Below are 20,271 nucleotides of genomic sequence, written 5' to 3' on the forward strand. Positions count from 1 at the left end.
ATTTTTAATACATACTCTGACTGTTTCTTGAAACCCTTTTTAAATGAAAAAAGACCGGTTTCTTATTTCCTCGTTATATCTTGTATCAATTTGGAGTAATAAAGACTCTGTGCTGAAAATCCGGCAAAACAAAATTACTCCAATGAAATCCTGAGCTCCTTGAAATAAATGAAAAAGCTCCAAGTGGAAGCACTGCAGTGAGAGCTTCACCTTTTAATCTTTTACATTGTAAAGATTCCTTTTCAAAGCTATACTAAAAAACCAGAGCATTTCAGCTGCCAAAATATTGCTAAAATATTCTGAAAGCAAGCACAATCTTACAAATAACCAAAACCTCTCCTGTCTTTCTATAAAAGGCTGATTTCTTTTCTTGCTAATTAGCGGGGCAGATTGGCGGTGCGATGGATCAGCTGCCGCCTCCCAGCTCCTCTCTCCGGAGCAGGAACGCTCAGCGGAGCAGGCGTGTGCCAAATGACGCGGTGGTTTTGTAGCGTACGGACAAATGTGTTTTGCTTCAAGACCACCAAACTCATTTTCACTTGTGACTTGAACTGCATTTCAACCCAGGCCTCCCGAAGGAAAGGAGAAAATTAACCCCCTCAGCCCCTGCTCTGCGTCACGTCAACCACAAACGTACAGATATCGTACGTCTGCCACAAACAATAAGGTACTCCGGACAATACTTTAACGTGAAAAATTGTAGTAAATCCTAAAGTAATGAAATGTCACTTTAACTTTTTTTTTCTTCTCAAATGGTTTCATTTCTCATTTTAAACCTGTGGGTAGGTGCATTTTATTTTCAAGAAATACTTCGAGAAATAATTGCACATTGAAATGTTAAGTTCTTGCTACTGATATGCACTTAACAAACTGCTTCTTACGTGTTAACACCTTCTGCGGTGTATTTGGTAATTAAGTACTTGATTCAGCAGGCCAAAATCTCTTTTCCACTGCAAAGTGCTTTCCTTTATCCTACAGCAAAATGAACATAAAGAAGTAACTAACCTGAAATAGTAATTATTGGAACCAAGTATATCTGGTACAGGAAAGGAGTGTGGAATTCTTTATTTTGCGCAGTGCATGATAAATCATGCATAGAAAAGCAGAAATCATAGATAAATAGTGACTTATTTTAAGAAATAAACAGTGTATTTCATAGTGAAATATTGAATTTTACACTTAAAACCATTTCAGAAAAATAAATTTGAATCAGCGCGTGGTGGTTAGAGAAATTTTGAAAGGTAAAACTCAGTCCTTCCTACCTTTTCACAGTCATGTCATAATTCCATTTAATTTCTTATAGATATCCAGCTATGGGTTCCAAAAAAATGTTAAGAAAATTTTTACAAAATAAATTACCAAGTCCTTTCTGCATCATTGATTTTCAGTCTTCCATGGCTGTTAAATGCAGTCCTGGGTAAATAAAGTTGAATAAAGGGGATGTTTCCTAAGGACCTAATTTTACACTTTCATGCTCATGATTCTATAAGTTTATCTGTGGATCAGGACTGAAAAGTTGGCACCTGCATTTTAATTTCAGTTACTTTGTTCATATGATGTTATCTCAGCAGCTGTTACCAGGTGGCTCTGCTGCCTGAGATAACGTAACCATAGCAGTGTTCTAGAGCTGCATTTCTGAAATGCTTTCCATTGCAAGAATTTGTGTTTAACACAGAGTTTATGTGACTCAGTATTTATTGCACACAGGAATTACCTTTTTATCCACTAGGAACAGTGTGGGAGGAAGTAATTACTGCTGTCTTTACATGGGGAGCTTAACAGCTCTAAGCTTAATGAGATCTACATCTTCCTTGATGTCACAAGAAAAGAAAATTGTCCTGGCAGAAGTTCTTGTTCAGTGCTTGCAATTTGACAGTGTTGTTTTGACAGTGTTGTTTTTTGTTTGTTAGTTTTAGGTTATAGCTACATAACTGTGCATCTGATACCAGTGCTGGTTGTTCTGTGCCCTGATCTCATGCTGAGCTGGGATTAAGCACACAAGTAAAGGTGGTGGATGTCTGCTAGTGGGAGTGATGAGCCCTCCTTCGCTATAAAAGCAAATCTAGCTGAAAAGAACAGAAATAACGCAAGAGATTCACGTGTCTCTTTAACCCTCATCACTTATGCTCTCAAGTTCTTTCACCCATTAGCCCAACTCATGGTTGCTCTCTGTCCTCGCCATTAACCCTTCAGCCTGGTGGACACTTCAGATGTGACCGTCCCTGTGCTGGGCACTGGCGAGGCTGCATCTCGAATCCTGGGGACAGTTTTGGGCCCCTCACACCAAGAAAGGCCTTGAGGTGCTGGAGCAAGTTGAGAGAAGGGAACGGAGCTGGTGAGGGGCTGGAGCACAAGTGTGATGGGAGCGGCTGAGGGACCTGGGGGGTTCAGCTGGAGAACAGGAGCTGAGGGGAGACCTTCTGATCTCTGAACTGCCTGAAAGAGCTTGGAGCCAGGGGGGTTTGGGCTCTGCTCCCCAGGAACAAGCACCAGGAGCAGAGGAAATGGCCTCAAGTTGCACCAGGGGAGGTTGAGGTTGGATCTGGGGAACAATTTCTTCCCCAAAGGGCTGTGGTGCATTGGAACAGGCTGCCCAGGGCAGTGGTGGAGTCACCATCCCTGGAGGGGTTGAACAGACGCGGAGATGAAGTTCTCAGGACATGGGGCAGTGCCCAAGTTAGGTCATGGTTGGACTCGACTATCTTGAGGGTCTCTTCCAACCAAAACGATTCTATGATTACTGTGGCATTTGACCATTGACACACAGTCCACCTCACTACCCAATCATCCAGACCACACTCCCTCAGTTTAGCTGTAAGGATGCTGTGGGAGACTGTGTCAAACGACTTGCTCAAGTCAAGGTAGATCATGTTTCACATTGCTAATTAATCACACACATAAAGTGATTGCCAATCAGGTTGGTTTGCAGCTAGTCAATGCCAAACAGGTTTGTGTATGTAGCACATTTATTGAATGGTAATAAGCAGAATAATTAAAACACACAAGGAGACTCCAAAGCAAAATTACTTATTTGTGGCTGTTGTTTGTTTATGCTGCTTTACCATATATCATATCACTTGTGAGTTATACAAGGACACTATGCTTTCACGTCTGTAAATTGGTCCCAAATGAAACAACTCTTAAATAGTTATTTTTGTAGTGTTCAGTTTTTGGCAAATGTAACAAACTTAGCTAAATATTTCCCATGTGTCAGATAATTAGATGTTGTCAGATACTTACAAATTTTGGAATACAATATTATAATAAATATTATAATAGGTAATATAAATAATAAAACAAATTATATTCAAGGTATGTAAACATAATAAGAAATAATAAGAAATTCTTTATTATGTAGAGAGATCTTCAATATATTTAGTTATGAGAGTTAAAACTAATCAAACAAGGGAATCTGAAAGTGTGAACAGCATGTTTTACTCTTGTACATGGGAAACTTAAGGTTTAGCAACTAATCTAATAAAACCAATTGAAGAAATTAGACACTTCAGCTCATACCCAAGATTTTCTTTGGGTTGTTTCCCCCTGTGTTCTGTTGTATTCTGCTTGCTAACCCATAAATCTAAAGGAAAAGCTTCTGAGGAGGTTCCTGGTGAAGGTTGGAGCACGTGATGGTGTCAGTGCAGGGGGGGAAAAGCCGACGCTGCGTTGAAAGACAGCTGGAAATTCCGCGTCTTGCTCGCAGGGTGACTTTGGCAGAGACAATGCGGCCAAAGCAGCTGCGCTTTGGTTTGCTTTGTTGGCCTTACAGAGGTTCTGTTAATGGGCTTTGGGCAGTCGGTGACACCCGTCACAGGCTGGAGCATCTGTCACAGCTCTGCTGACAGGTGGGAATCCATGAGCAAACACAGGTGGAAATCACAAACACATTTCTTTGGCTTATTTCTTTCATAATGGTCATTATTCCTATAAAAGCCAAATTACGGACATTCCTTCGGCATTATCTGCTAATAAAGAGTTATTTGGCTGTTCCAAAACACATTATATATAGTTTGAGGTAAGGCCTGGTGACCTCCTCCTAGAACAGTTCAGGAGAGCAGGTGTCTTTGCAGATTTCAATAGATTTAAATTTTAATCCTTTAATAATGGCCCTACATTTCTTTTAAGTGTTACTACAAATAAGCATTGTACTGTGTTTATCCTAGGTGTATGAAAAGATACTGAACAGTTTGAAGTAATTTATAACCTGCACTAAATTGAGGGTACCTGTGTACCTGTATATAAGAAAGAAAAGATCCTGCAAGGTGAGCATGGGGCACAAGTATGTCTGTAAAAACATGTTTGTAGTCCATTTATTTAATACTAATTGGCATTGTGCATTTAATATAGTTAAATCAATGATGAATATATGAATGCATTGCAATAATTACTAATAAATTAATGTAATTAGTCCCATTTGAAAATAAGAAATACTAAATATTAACAAATAAATAGTAATTATTCCAGTAGCCACGCTTTTTAATTGAATGTGTCCATTGAAGGAAATTTTTTCTAGGTGACCAAAACTTTGGTTTTGACTGCTGGGCAAGTTTCTGTTAACTTTGCCAAGAACAGCTAAGCAATTTACTGCCAATGACTTTCTTTGTAGAACAACAACTTGCAAAGGAGCTTTCAAAGTCTTACTCAAACATTTTCTTCATTCGTTGGCTTGACGCTAACAGACGGGAGGATGTCTGTAAGTAATAATTCCCTGACTTGGAAATTCATCAGATTCCACAGACATAAATTTGTGCCCGTTGTTAAAGAGTAAATCATTTGGATTTCCTTCATGGCTGAAATTGAGCCCTTGATTCCTGTTCTGGAAGTAACCTGGGAAGTGGGGGCTGCTCCAGCCGTTCCTGGAGTCACCAGCCATGGGAACAGCACAATCGTGGCCGCTGAGAGCATTTCAGGGACTTCGCTCAAGTCCTGTCCATCCCCATCTGTTGAATTCCTGTGAACATCACTAAGCTACAAAACAGAAATATAAGACTTGCCATTGCAGGTAGAATTGATTTTGTATGTCTAACAATTTCTTCACAAGATATAATAATAGTAGACCCAAGTGCCTGGAGTGAATGTGCATTGTTCAGTGTCATCCTGTGCATTCAGGATATCCACTTAATTTCAAAGCAAGGAGTTTTAGGTTTCATCAGTGACTTGCACAGTCACTGGTGTCCTTACTGAAGTCAGTTTTCCATGCAGTGACAGACTCACCAAGTGGTTTCATAGTCTGTAAAATTTCTTCTCTGTGTTCCCTGAGAAATCGTGGACTGTTTTGGTGGAAGAGACGGATCCATTTGGACATGGGAAATCACCTGCCGTATCCACCAACATGGTCTGGTGAGCCGATCATAGAATCATTTCAGTTGGAAGAGACTCTCAGGATCACTGAGTCCAACCATAACCTCACTCTGGCACTAAACCATTGCCCTGAGAACCTCATCTAAATGCCTTTTAAATCCCTCCAGGGATGGTGACTCCACCACTGCCCTGGGCAGCCTGTTCCAATGCCTGACAGACCTTTCAGTGAAGAATTTTTTCCTAATATCCCAATCTAAATGTCACCTGGTGCAACTTGAGGCCATTTCCTCTTGTCCTATCACTTGCTGCTTGGGAGAAGAGACCAAGCCCCTCCATGCTCCAAGCTCCTTTCAGGTAGTTGTGGATCTGAAGGAAGCTCAGCAAACTCTGCAGAGCTGCAGTGACGAGAAAATGATTTAATGTTGGACTCTTACAAAATCATCCCATGAGAACTATTTTCTGGATCTACCAGCTGCTGGTAGGTTTGACATTGTGACTTAAAGCTGAAAAACTCTGCATTTTACTATGAATTGTTTCAGTCGTTGGAAACCTTGGTGTTTATTTGCTTGTTTTAACTGGGAGAATTATAGGAGTGGTTTGTTCTAGTAGCGTTTGAAGAACGTTAAACATATTAAATCAGGAATAATTTCTCAATTGATTTAGAGGTAGTCATTCCATCTATCTATAAGACTGTTGAATACCAATGGAAATACCATAGAAAATATGACTACTATATGTGTGTCACAGTATTGAGTAAACCTCATGCATAATTTACTTCCAATGAAAATATTTCAAAAATAACATACAAAGATGAAATTATTTTTTGAAGTTACAAACTTTAGCTGGAATGGTAAATCCTTGGCTTGAAAACTCAACAACACCAAAACGCTCCAGTAATCTCCAAGGGAGAGCTGATTACTGCTGAAAATATGTTCTATAACCAGTGGGGTGAAATGGTTTCATTCTTGGTTTTCATAATCAAGCACAAACAATGAATTGCAGCCAAGCCCCATGGAGCCCAACAGCCTGTGGTGGCCGCAAGCAACCCAAAAATCTTACCTGGAACCCAGAAAGAGCTCCCATGATTGTGTGTTATATTCTGGGACCTAATTCCAGGTCTAAAATATGAAACATCATTTCCACACGCAGAGGGTAAAGACCAGATGTCTAAATAGAGAAGGTTTTTGAGACAGAGATGGGAGAGAAAAATTGTCCCTCTCTTTGTGTGTTGCTTTTTTTTTTTTTTTTTAGCATACTTCCAAAATGATACTTCAGTGCTACAAATAACAGTCTCCCCCAAAGATGCAGTTCAGTTCTCTCAAAAAAACAAGATTTCATCTGGGTTAAATAATTGAAATACTATTTAGCCAATAAAGTTCACATTTGCAGCAAACTGCAGCAAATGACAACCCCAGGTTTCAGAATAAGCTGGGGAATGACCTATTAGAGAGCAACATAGGGGAAAGGGACCTGGGGGTCCTGGGGACAGCAGGATGACCATGAGCCAGCACTGGGCCCTTGTGGCCAGGAGGGCCAATGGTACCTGGGGTGGATTAGAAGGGGGGTGGTCAGTAGGTCAGAGAGGTTCTCCTGCCCCTCTACTCTGCCCTGGGGAGACCACACCTGGAATATTGTGTCCAGTTGTGGCCCCTCAGTTCCAGAAGGACAGGGAACTGCTGGAGAGAGTCCAGCGCAGCCACCAAGATGCTGAAAGGAGTGGAGCATCTCCTGTGTGAGGAAAGGCTGAGGGAACTGGGCTCTGGAGCTTGGAGAAGAGGAGACTGAAGGGTGACCTCATTAATGTTTACAGATACATAAAGGGTGAGTGTTAGGAGGATGGAGCCAGGCTCTTCTCGGTGACAACCAGTGATAGGACAAGGGGTAATGGGTTCAAACTGGAACACAAAAGGTTCCACTTACGTTTGAGAAGGAACTTCTTCTCAGTGAGGGTAACAGAACACCGGCCCAGGCTGCCCAGGGAGGTTGTGGAGTCTCCTTCTCTGCAGACATTCCAACCCGCCTGGACACCTTCCTGTGGAACCTCAGCTGGGTGTTCCTGCTCCGGCGGGGGGATTGCACTGGATGAGCTTTCCAGGTCCCTTCTCATCCCTGACATTCTGGGATTCTGTGAATTTACTACAACTTTTATATTTGGAGTTAATACAATCTATGCCTATATGAACATCAGGACTACTTTAGTTAAGCCAGTGAGAATACTTACGTTTAATTAAAAAAAAAAAAAAAAGTTATGAGAGTTATAGGTTTTTGGTAGCTTTTTCTAAATATAAATAAAAAGTCCTTCATCACCCATGCAACACAGAAAAGAAATTGAGGATTGCTTGATTGGCTTTTAGTCACCACCATATGCTTTTTTCCTTAGCACAGGGCAGTAGGAAATTATTGCATTACACAAGTGGAATTTAAAATGATGCTGATGTACTTAAGGATGCTCTTTCCTGAGAAGAATCATTATGTATGACCATGCTCTTTAAAAATGTGATTACAACAGTTGAGCAGATGGTAGACACTTGGGGTCAGCTCTAAGGAGATCTGTATTTACAGTGTATTAATAATGGTTTAAACTTTCTCATAAATAGATGTTGATTAATTTTAAATCCATTTGTAGAAACCTAGCATTGCCAGACTATTTCCTGAAACCACAATACAAAGTATGATAAACACCATCCGTTAATCCAGACTAATGTACTCCACACGTTAAAAAAATTCACTAAAAGGATTAATGTAATTTTTCAAACATGAAAAAAACCAGATTGTATATTTTGTATGTACTTTATGTGTTGAATTTTTGACAGTCATTTCTTTTCGTTGATAAAATTATGCGTTTTTATCCTTTGCTGTAACATACTTTCAAATAATTTATATTTAATTTTATATTTTGTTTGGGATTTCTATTGCACTTTGTCACACAACTATTTCATACCATTGAGTGGAAAACAGATTAATCCAGTCAGGTGAAACAGCAGGAGGAAAATTTAGGAAAAACCTATGTTAAAGGCAGGCTGACATAATTTTGCTGGAATTAAATAGCATTAAGCAGTGATTCTTAACCTGTGGCATGTTTTGACCCTGTATTCTGGTTTTGGACTATATAATAGTACAGGGCCTTTCTACAATCCTGACACCTGCTTGGAAGCCCCAGCTTAGAAGTCGGACTGAAATCTTGATCAGTTCATGTCAATAGGAATTTCGTCACCCTTTCGAAGGAGTGAGGAGGCACAGTGTTTATAGGTATCGAAAGTATCTATGCCCATGCACACATAGATACTTAGATAGTTTGCATATGATGTATAAATACACGTCTGTCTATGTAGCATGCGTGTGAGCAAATACAGGAGCATGTGCTCAGTGACTTTAAATAACTTTCTGAAATTTAAGAGCAATTAGATTACAAATTCAACCAACAGCTGATACCACTTCACAATCCACAAAAATATCAAACCAAAATTTAGATTTACAACAGGGACATTTTATTTTCTTAGTAGAAGCTTACGTAAGAGAGATACTCCTCACCATAACAAAAGTTAAGTACTAGAGAATGTATAGGCCAAAAAGAAATCTTTTGATTTTCAATTACTACGAGTAAATTGTCACAGTCTTGAAATTTTAGGAAGTGACATGTTTTAATATTGGAGCTAGAGGATGAAGACTTGGTGTTGAGCTTTCAGCTTGACTTGCATCTACAAATTTCTGTGCATGTTTTTTTGCATTAAGATGAGGAATTGCAGTAACTGTTATAGAGTTGCTTTCCTTTTCATTGTGTATCTGTTTTAGAAAGATAAAGTCCAGAAATTGTCCTTAGAGTGGTAAATGTAGGAACTACACATTTTGGCCCGATCTTTTTCGATGAGGGCCATAGCATTGAGGCATTTTTACCAAGATCATTTAAGCAGCGAGAAAATTATTCTTGTTCATGTTTGTTTGAAATCTTGTTTATTGTGGACTGGATTTAATGCTCCAAGCTCACATGTGAAGTTTTACCCTATATATGTCCTTCTGCTGAAATAGATAAAACCTAAGGAGGGAAAGCTCAACAAGTACGTAAGTCTCATGACGTGGTCCAAACGAAGCAGCCACAGGTGCCAAAAAATTCTAAGGCAGACAGAAATATTGAACCTTGTCATTGTGAAGCTATTGCTTTTACACTGTACAACATATTAATCCTGATCAACAAAGCACCTAAAGCACATTTTAAAATCCTGTTGATTTTAAGAACATGCTTAATCCAAATTGGGTGGACTTCAGACTGTTATGTCCTCTTGCTGCACTAAGACAAAGGAGGGATTATGATATTCTTGTGAGGTGACTTCATCTTTCTGCCTATGTCCAGTCTGGTTTTCAGCTCAGTGTGCTTTCACTTTCTCCTCTTATCTTTGTCTTCAGTTTCTATGTACTTATGCATGCTCTTTTTTTTGGATGGCTGATGTAACTCCTCTGAATTTGGATGCTTTGAAGAAATTGCCATTCTGATGTCCATAACTCCTACTTTTCAAATTCTTTACAAACTGAACAAAATTCTGGTGATCTTCTGGCCTACATACCTCGTAATGTAGTTGTGCGTTCTGAAGCGTGATTGTATAAGCTCTACAAAAGATGTACAATGCTGCAGTATTCAGTCTTATATCTTATAAGGATTTTTCTCAAACTATCGTCTTTCAGTGTCATTAAGGACACATCAGTGCCCTACTCACATGTTGCTAGTGTAATAATCCTTTCCCTGTCCGTCCGTTCATGATCCAGTTGTCCTTTCTCAAAATGTTTTCCTACATTGTTGCTGAAAATTTCCTTCTGGTTTCTGGCCATTGCTCTTTGTCTGCTTTATCTTCTGTGTCTATAACAGACAATCTTCCAGCTGACCAGCTTCTGAGCCCATGACATCAGAGCAAAAACAAGGACTTCCTGCGTCAGGAAGCTGTTTGGGAAAGGCAAAGACGGACGGTCAGCACCTTCGAGGTACATTTAAGGTCTTCAAAATCCCTTTTGAATTGTGAAAATTGAAATCCTCTTGTCTCACTGTCATGAGACTTGTTCTTTGTATTCAGCCTTTTAAGATTTTCTCTTTGTTGGGAGCTAGAAGTGTGAATTGCCTTGCAATTCGAATAAATGCCTTTTGCAATGCTGGCTTTATATATAATATATATGAGTTCTTTGTGACATATGCAAGAGAAGGACTGCTTTGGTTGCATTCCTAGTCATGCCATGTGTAAATATGGAGAGTTCCTATTTACCGAATATGCTATTTCCTAATACTCCCAACTTCATTTTTCCTCAAGTCTGTGCTTATTTAGCAGTGTACATTTTCTTTTTTCTTTTTTTTTTTTTAGTAATTTTAGGTTGCATTTGGATAAATAAGTTGGAAGTTGATTTTTCAGTCCTTGGGAAACCTAAACGAATGTTACACTTTGTGAGCATATTCATCTCCTCTTAAATATTTTCTGAAATATTTAGAACAGTATTAGCAGTTCTTTAAATGCCTTATTTTGAACACTTTCTGAATGCTTTTCATTAAGTGATTCTATTCCTTTTTTTCCCAAACAATTACTAATGACAATGCCAGCCTTTCTGGTTGATTTATCAACTGACACGCTAAAACACATTCCAATACTTTAATTTCCCCAGAATGTTTTGCTGTTCTGTACAGTATCTTCATTACTGTTTGATATTCCTAAGTTCATTACTACATAAACCAGCTATGTTAAAACACTGTGGTTGTATTTTTGGAAGCAAAGAAAATGAGCGTAAGTACATTAGTGAAATACTTTGTAATGACCTCTGTTACACTTCTTTCGGATCCATTAAAACTGTTTGTGCACATAAGTGCCGTAATCATAGAATAACAGGCACCCTGTGGTAGCCCAGAATACACTTGATGCTAAAGAAATTAATTTGCAGGTACCCTTGAACCTTGATTGCTCATTGCTGATGGTTCTGAGAAGTCCTTGACTGAAGTATCCATCTGCTGTTCCCGTCTATAACGTAGATGTTTTAGCAGTGCTTAGTACTTACTCCTGCTCTCTTAATGCAAGATGGTAGCAAGAGCGTGAGAAGTTTCAGCAGTTCGCATCTGCTGCAGTAAAAAGGAAATGCTTGACTTTCTGCCCAGCATTGCTAAATACAGAAACTTGGAAAATAGGAATGTAAAAATAACCTTTCCCTTGAAAATGCTCTGTGATGCTGTTTCCCAGGATACATGAATTGATTTTTGCTTTTAATAACATGGAGAGGGGATTTTTTAATTTTTTAAAAGAATTTTTTTTGGTGCTAAAATACCTAAGTGTTAGAATTAATTGTTTAATTTATTAGGATGTAAATTGTAACTAGGAAGTGCAAAGACTTGGGTAACATCACAGAGATCCAGCGATTAGAGAGTGATACAGAGGTGCTTTTATATTAGCTTGTGTTCCCAAATTTTTTACCTCACAAAAATTTGGTGAACATGCCGTTTCAGAACTTTTAAAAGCTGAATATTATAGATATCCTCAGTAATACCTTATGCTGTTTAATACAATAGACAAAAATTGCATTTCCGTGGTCTTAGGCCTCAGTTTGGCAAAACCCTTCAGTTCCTATTTAAATTTGACTTGCATGATAAAATCCTCTCTCTATCGAATGAAGAGTAAGTTTGAGGGAATGGACGGTGACTTCATTGCATGTCTGGCTCAACTCTCCATTTCAGCTGAAGTTATTAAACTTTACTAAACTATTTCAGTAAAGTTATTGAAATAATTTAATTAATTTTGAACATTTGCGAGTCACACTGTAATTGCAATGTCATGCCACTGGGTAAAGGACAATTGAGAATAACTCGGAACAGGCCGTGAGTGATCCGTTCCTGTCTGTGCACCTTTTCTTTGTGGGTTTTGTTTCTTAATCCCGTTTGGAGTTATGAGTGTTCTCAAACCTTGTAGGTATCTATAGCTTTTAGAGTTAAACTGCTCAGTCTGCTCTAGAGCTGTTGAACATATGTGAGAAATGCATGACTAGACACTGAGTTTGGGGATGGGGTTAGGGACCATGGCACGAAGTTGGCACTGAGTTACATAGGGTATTTTTTTTCCTATATTTCTTTGAGCCCCCAGAGTAAGTCAGGAAACTTAAAGCATTTAAGCTTTTCTTATTTCTGAAGACCCGAGCTTATATTTTGAACATAAGCTTATATTTCTGAAGACCTGAGCAAAATATTTTGGTTTGGTTCCTGTTCATTGTGGGTGTGCTAGAAAACCTCTGATTTTGGTAGAAAGGATCATCTTTGTTGGGAGGGTCTGTAGACAGGAATAGTAATAGTGCGGGGCTGGAAAACCCACAGAATATGAGTAGCAGGTCTCCTTGTCTAATGCCTGCATGCTTGGTGCTACCTTTGTTTTTTGTAGCAAATAACCTTTGGCAGAAGAAGTTGGTGGCTACGTGGTAGTATACACACATACTATATATAGCACGGTTCTTTTAGTTGCTCATTAGTAATTTCCTGCATGGTGGATGCAGCATTCGGACACAACTAAGGCATATAAATCTGCCTCTGGTCACTCGCTTTATTAGGATAGGAAAAATCCTGAGTATGTTGCAGCAGAAATTCAGCTTAATGCAAGTAACAGCTGAAAGTGTTCTTTAAACTCCATGGAGATTTGGCTTTTAGGACAGTTTTGGGGGGAACAGAGCACTACGCAGTCTGAAAGCAAAGGCAAAGCATATGAGTGCCTTCATTGTTGGCCCAGATGGCATGACTTAATTAAATAAAATATCTGTGCTGCTTATGTGTTGATGTCTGACACTAGCCCTGGGCCAGGCTTGCAAATAACTGTGGTTTGCTAACGTGTGGCTTTTCAAACAAAATCTGTATTAGCGCTCATGAAGCGTGAGCAGTAATGTGGCCTGGGCTTGAGGCACAAGTTGGGTACTGAGCGATGAACAGAGCGAGGCTTGAAGGAGGAATTCTGCAGCCCTGCAGAGACAGTACGTTTGGGATGGAATGGACTTACCCTGCAATCCTAGAAACCAGCCTGGCGAAAAATATTGAGCATCTTTGGTAATTCTTTTTAATTTCAGGTATACTGAGACCTTGGTTGCCAGCTGCTCTGCTGCAGTGGGAAGCAGAGGACCCAAAGGAGAAGGGTGGGAAGAAGCTGACCTTGTCTTTCAGCAGCCTCAGAACCAAGGTGGGTGCGTGGGGAGGGTGCAAAGGTGGTACCAAGGCACCTTCCACCTCCAGGTTCTCCTCAGACTCCTGATTTTCACTGTGCTGGTGCAGCTCCCGGCAGGACACGGCTGTCACGCAGGGAGAACATTCTGGCCTCCTTCATTTCTGCTCTTGTGAGGGACTGCTGAGGAAATTTCTCCCTTCTACAGCAATAAGATACCTTCTTCCCTGCTGTGGTATCCTTCAGTCATGACCACTGCTGTCAGTGGCCCCTGTTTGCCACCAGAATTTTGGTTAAAGGATGCCCAGGGACGCAGTGATTGGGGCTGCCAAAGCGATGGTGTGTTTTCCTCCATTCCCCCAATGGTAAATATCAAGGTTCCACTTTCAGCTAGAATGTGTGAAGTTACTGTGAAAAGATGCTGTCTGAGGAGCAAAAACAGACAGCGCATTCATGTCTAGACTAAAGCATGTACAAGTTTCCAGGTTGGAAAAATGGTCCAAAGAGAAGTGCTGAAAGAAGCTGAAGTACAAGTTGCCCTTGTCACCTGTAGCTGATTGAGAATGTGGATGATGTAGCTGGAGCAGGGGGAGGTGGGAAGAAGTCCATGGTGGGCACGTAGAAGAATAGGAAGTGAAGGCAGTCACCACAGACAAGAACTGCGATCCAGCTGTGATTGCTGGGGGCGTTTGTGTTTCTGTGGAATGATCATATCTGTTTTTCTTAGAGCAAATAATTTTACGTAATAAATGGGGTTGTAATGTTGAGTTAGTAGAGATACCTTGGCTGTTACTTGACCAGCTTTTGGCTTCGCGAGTGAATCTTGTATCAGGCACACATCTTTGCAATCAAATAATTGTGGAAAAAAGTCCTTTACACTCAGTTTGGGTTTCTTCCACATTTTGGTTTCCTACATAAGAAGCCCAAGTAAGGCTTTATCTTTCAGTTCAACCTGCAGAACCGAAACTTGCCTTATCAGTGCTTGTAGATGTCTCCTTGCAAACCAAAGTACAAGCACACTTGTGGTTCGGAGTGGATCTTCTTGTTAATGGATCTGACTGAAATACTTCCAGCATTTGCTAGGTGGTTTTCCATATCTCTTGGGGAATATGGAGATACCAGTCCTACCCAAACTGAGTCAAAAGTCTAAATACACCCTATCGATGGAAATAATCTAGCATAAAATGCTGGTGCATGCTTCAACAGCATCCTTAAGAGATGTCTCTGAACTTTAATTCTTAGTTAAAAGTTGGATATATCTTGCATTAAGCAGAGATGTTTGCCATCATGCCATATGGAAATCGAGACATTGTTCTTTTGTACTCTTTATATAATTTTTAAAGTATATTGGAAAATCTGGAAGATTTCATACTGCAGTACATTTCCTGTTTAACTACTAATGCTCTTTTACTCAGGCAAAGAAATTAGTATCTTGTCACACTTTTGTAGCTGATAAAAAATAAGAAAGCAGATCTTCATCTGGGAGAGAAAACACCATTTGTGATGGGTTTTCCTGATTTCTTCACAGCTTTGCCCATTCTCACTGGGAGGAACTTGGATTTCAGTCTCTCATCCAGTAAAGCCTGAGAACACGTACCTAGCTTAACATATTTGCCTACATTGCATTTACTCAAATATACTTTAACCCTAGATTTAAAGGACTGTTATAGGGGGTTTTTAACAATCTACTTCTAACCTTAGAATCAATTAAGGAAGAAATGGGTTATGCTTCAGTGCTCAAACTATGTGGATTAAAAAGAAATAGAGGAAAGCACACAAGTGAAGGCTACCCTGAGGCAACCTTAATGTAAAAGCTGACAAGTCTATGCATACTTTCTTGCTTACTAACTTACTTTCTTCAACAAAAAGGTGAACTGTTCATGGCAACTCCCTCATCACACAGCACACATGGATAATTTTGTGAATAAAATAAAATATGCGTTGCCCTCCTGCACTTTTTCTCAACTCTGGTCCTTGAAGAAATGAGTAATGAAATATTTTATAGGGGTGCATGTCTCCTCATTGTCAGTTCATGGCAGTAAAATGAAATCTAGTTTAGCAACATTGAAAAGGCAGTGCAAATATCCTGTGGTGATGGGTGTTGTATATAAGGACACACTATACTACAGATGTGATAATAACAGCTCTAAATACCTATAAATAATTACAAAAGGGTCTGTGCATACAAAATTTACCATTTTTTCCATTTCAGTTAGTTTACTTTCCTCTCTGCAAACTCTGTCACTGTCATTCTTCTCTGATAGTACAGCTACCAGCATCCAGTATTCTGTTCTAGTCCAAATAATATCAAAAGTCGGTGAAAGAAAGAGAACACCGGTGGGGTTTCATTTGGATTGGTAGGCATTTATTCTACATAACTATGTAGAGAGTATTACTCTGATCATTTCAAAAGTTAAAGAAAAAATAAATAGCTGAAATAATAAAAGTAGGATGTTAGCAAATAAAACCCATGCACTTTACATTTTACATTATTGAATTTGTAATGCAATATTGTGTAATTCAGCTGAGCCAGAAGAGTACCTTTTTTCTGGCATGCAACTTTGACTGTAATTATAACATTATCATATTTATTGATCTCTTTTCTGCCTAATGATGAATGAGCAAGATACTATGAGGCTGTTCTGGGCATTTTTTGCAGGGAAAGAACCTGCCGGCATCAGATACAGAGCATCAGGGTACCAGGAGGCACACATCTGTTTCTTCAGAAGACCGCAGAATTTCTAAAACAATTCTCACCAGTCTGGAAACCCAGTCTCTGAACATATAAACAGATTTTTTCTTCCCCTGGAGATACCAAGGTAGTATGGCACAATTATTTTTCTTTAAGTACTGAGGGATGGAGACTAGCTGTCAAAATCACTGAACTACCATTTCATGAGCAGTAATCTCCAGAATTTTGGCCGAATATGGTAGATGTCATCATACTTCTGAAGCCTGTTGCCCATGACACTGAGTTACAAAGGTCTTCAAGTATTCAGTAAGTGAGGGTAGGTGTTAACATTGCACGTAACTAGTAGTGAACCAATTCTGCAAAGTCTGGGAAGTGGTAGAGGTTTGGTTGTTTGGGGGTTTTTCTGCCTGGTCAACTTTGATATTTAGTAATAAATATTGAAATAAGACCCAACATTAACTAGACGATTATTATAGAAGAGTAGTGATGAGAAACAGAAGCTGCATGAAAAGCAAAGGAGAAATAGAAGTACTGAACCCAGAATTGTTTTTCTTTTTTGTTAGACTAAAACACTAATGAAAATATTTCCAATTTAGTTGCTAGGATAGTAACACAGCCTTGGATCCACTGTAGAGTGTGTAGCTCATTGTAGCTCGTCTGTCCCAGCCTGGGTACTTGTGTCCCCAGGGCAGCGTTGCTGTGGAAGCTCAGGGTTTGCTGTGAGTGCACAAACACCAGTGGGTCCCTGGGTGACTAACTTGTGTGTATGGCTGCACTGACACTGCTATGGACAGTAGAATTAGGAAAACGAAAGCTGGCTTGGACTTGCTCAAAGCAAGCTTGGAGCTGTTGCAGTTGCTTAATTTATTTCAGCGTGGACATGGAAAACTTTACTTTTCAGGCTGGTTGGTTCAGCCAGCTCTGAGATGACTTATCAACATGGGAGCAGCTTGTGATAGTCTTCCATTTTATTAAACTTCAGAAAGGCTTTATTGACTTTGATGGATCTTTTTACCCTCTTCAGAGTAAATAGGGCTATCTGGGTTAGACCTATACCCACAGAAGTTATTAAAGCCCTTCTAAAACTTTAATATCCCTGGTGGGGACTCTTCCTGTTTTCTTTTTAGCTGCCAGCTTCATCCTAGCAATGACATTTTAATCACATCTACCCACCAACGCCACCACCTTGTTTAGCCAGACCAAGAGGCTACAGCTATGGTCATTATATGCATTGCTCTTCACAATAAAACATTTGTACTGAAGCTGTCAGTAAATGTTTCTATTTAACTAGTGATTTAGTGTCCTGGATTATGCTGAAAATACTTTGAACTGATGGTTTTCTTAAAAGGCCAAACCGCTTCTTATATTGCATCCAGTATTGCTTTAAATACACTGGGAAGACTTACCCAGCGCTGAATGTTTCTGCAGACTTCTAATAATATGTTGGGAACAAATTCTGAGAATGAAAAATTGCTTTGAAAGTTCGCTAAGTTCTCACATTTGAGGGAAGACGAAGTAGATTTTATTGTCCTTCCTCAAGATTAACAGTGCCCTTAATACCAATGGATTTTCCTACGTAAAAGTGAGGAGAGTCTGCCCCTTAGCAGGTATCTATTTGCTTCTGAGGAAACACTTTCCAGGTGATTTGTGGAGTTTTCACAATATGCTTTCCATTAGTCTTGGGATTAGTCCTGTGCAAATCTCTAGTCAGCACTTGGAATATCTACCAATTATTTTTTAAAAGCACAGAATACTTGGTAACCAGAGCTGTACTACCTGGTACAAAATCACTTACTTTTCTTCACAACTGGGATAAATATTGGTCGTCAGAAAACAAATCCCAAAATATTTATAAAAAGTAGTATTTTATCACCGTTAACCAATCCTTCGCCCCACCACTTACGTATCAGGGAAAAAATAAATAAATAAATAAAAAAATATGTACACACATTCCCACCTCTTTTGAAAGAATATGGGTGAGGTGGGCATCTAGCTCTGGAAATACCTTTTCCTAAAAAAAATGCACTATATTTAAAGTCCTCAGAGGTCTATACTACTCCACTCACTGCGGTCTACTCATGGTCATTTGTTCTTTATAAAAATACACAGATTTGTCCAAATTCCACAGGAACAGGTTCTACTGTAAAGCAATATACATATGGGAAGTGCATCTTTGAAGTCTCAATAGCTGAAGGTTATATATTCTTATTGTTGATATTCTTTGGAGGCAAATATTCTACAGATCATTAAATGCTTTGAATGGGAACTGTTGTCTTTAGCAAGCTAATGCTGGCAGCCAGATTTTCTGACTGTGAAGATGCCGTTAAAATGAAGATGCTGGTGCAGCTTGAAAAGATCAGGAAGTCCCATTTTTTGATGTGTGAGAGGATAAATCCGAACTAAGTGTCCTAGGCAATGGCTGCGTTTGACCAAATTTCGATAAATTCAGTTAAGCGACGAAAATATTTAGGCATTCCCGGAAAATCCTGATTTACCTCAGCCTACAACTTTAGTTATAGTTGCATTATTTAGGCCCAAATACTCTCAAAATCTTCCACTTGAGGCCTTCATTTTGCAATCTTCTGTAGAAAACTAGTCTACATATTAATAACGTATCAAGCTTGTCTTTCATTTCAGATGGCTGAAAACAAGAGCTAATTAGGTAAGCGGAGTAGCTGGTTATGGTTTCTGGGTATGTGCACTTGGTAACAACTCAAAGGTTATTGAAATTGGTGAGTCTTTGTGTTGAGCTTGCTGTGCTTTAGATCCAGGTCTTAATCTCTCCATAATGAAGTGCTGCTCCAGTTCCAAAGTGGTATTTAAAAAGACTTTAAAATGCTGTTATTTATGCTGTTGCTTCAAGGCTGTTCAGAAGACTGAAGATACATGCCCTGAAGCGGTGTTTTACACTGCTAAAGAACTCCCTCGGGCAGAGATTCCTGGCACTATCTGGAAAAAATTATAATATAACATATTTCATATAGAAATTATTCTAAAAAAATCCCCTTTAGGGAAACGTTAGTGAATTTGACATGCTTCTTTATTCTCCTGAATGGCTTTAGAAATGTGGGGTTAGTTTAAAATATGTTATTTTGGCGTGTTTGCACGTGTAGCTGTAATCCCAAGGACATTTTCAGCAGTAGTAAAAACGAAAATAGAAACAATCTGAGTACTAATACTAACTATAAAACAGAAAGCATCTAAAGATTAGTTGTTTAACAGTGTAAACATTTTATTAGTATTTCCTTTATATCACTTGTTGCAAACCTTTGGATGTAAATTAATTGGTTGTTCATAACGTAGACTGCACTGATTAAAAAAAAAATAACAAAATTTGGAATTCTGATAAATGTGAAACATATGCTCCGCTACTTAAAACCTGTTCTTGTGGTCTGCAGATGATACCAGGGCTGCTAATAATAATAACAGAACTGCACAGAAATCACAGAATGATCTGTTTTAAACTGTTTCATGAAGACAAAATCTACCAAATAGCTAGCAGGTTCTGCTGTGAGCATTTTACTGCTCCTTCTCCCTGGATACTTGCACTTCAGTAATTTATATAGTTCCCAAATTACAATAAATCCTTACCGTAGCATGAAACGGTATTTGTAAGTCCTTGTCTAAGAAATGCATGGAGCGCGGCAGAAGGAATACTCTCGGTGCTGTTACAAAGAACGCTTCATCAACACAGGGTGTGCAAATTCAAATTTATTTCTTTTTCATTATGCATTGCCATCTAGTGGCGTGCGGCCCCCGCGTGTCTCACCATGGAACCAGGTAACTCACGCCGGTCGTTTGTTCATCGTGTTTTTACTGATGATTATCTTTACAGAGAATGGAGGCCCTGCTGCAAGGATCTGCTGACTGCATTGGCTATCATGTCTGTATGCTCTAACATTTCCTTTCACTTTATTTTGAATAAAGAATCACAGGGGAAAAAGGGAAGAGGCGGGGGTGAGGGATGGCCTTTCACTTTCACTTGGTTGCACGCTCAGCTCAATCAGTGAAAATCACAGAATCCCAGAATGTCAGGGATTGGAAGAGACCTGGAAAGCTCATCCAGTGCAATCCCCCCGCCGGAGCAGGAACACCCAGCTGAGGTTACACAGGAAGGTGTCCAGG

The 20,271-nt window shown here is 39.4% G+C and overlaps 1 long non-coding RNA gene across 1 annotated transcript; it reads left to right on the forward strand.

The window, feature by feature from the left end:
• Positions 1–543: 543 nt before the first annotated feature.
• Positions 544–16,948, forward strand: LOC139828691 (uncharacterized). The gene is made up of 4 exons (XR_011740601.1): positions 544–667; positions 10,160–10,272; positions 13,363–13,472; positions 16,114–16,948. It is a non-coding gene; the product is annotated as an uncharacterized lncRNA (long non-coding RNA).
• The last annotated feature ends 3,323 nt before the right edge of the window (positions 16,949–20,271 follow it).

Source organism: Patagioenas fasciata, chromosome 10 (assembly GCF_037038585.1).
Source record: "Patagioenas fasciata isolate bPatFas1 chromosome 10, bPatFas1.hap1, whole genome shotgun sequence".
Lineage (NCBI taxonomy): Eukaryota > Metazoa > Chordata > Aves > Columbiformes > Columbidae > Patagioenas > Patagioenas fasciata.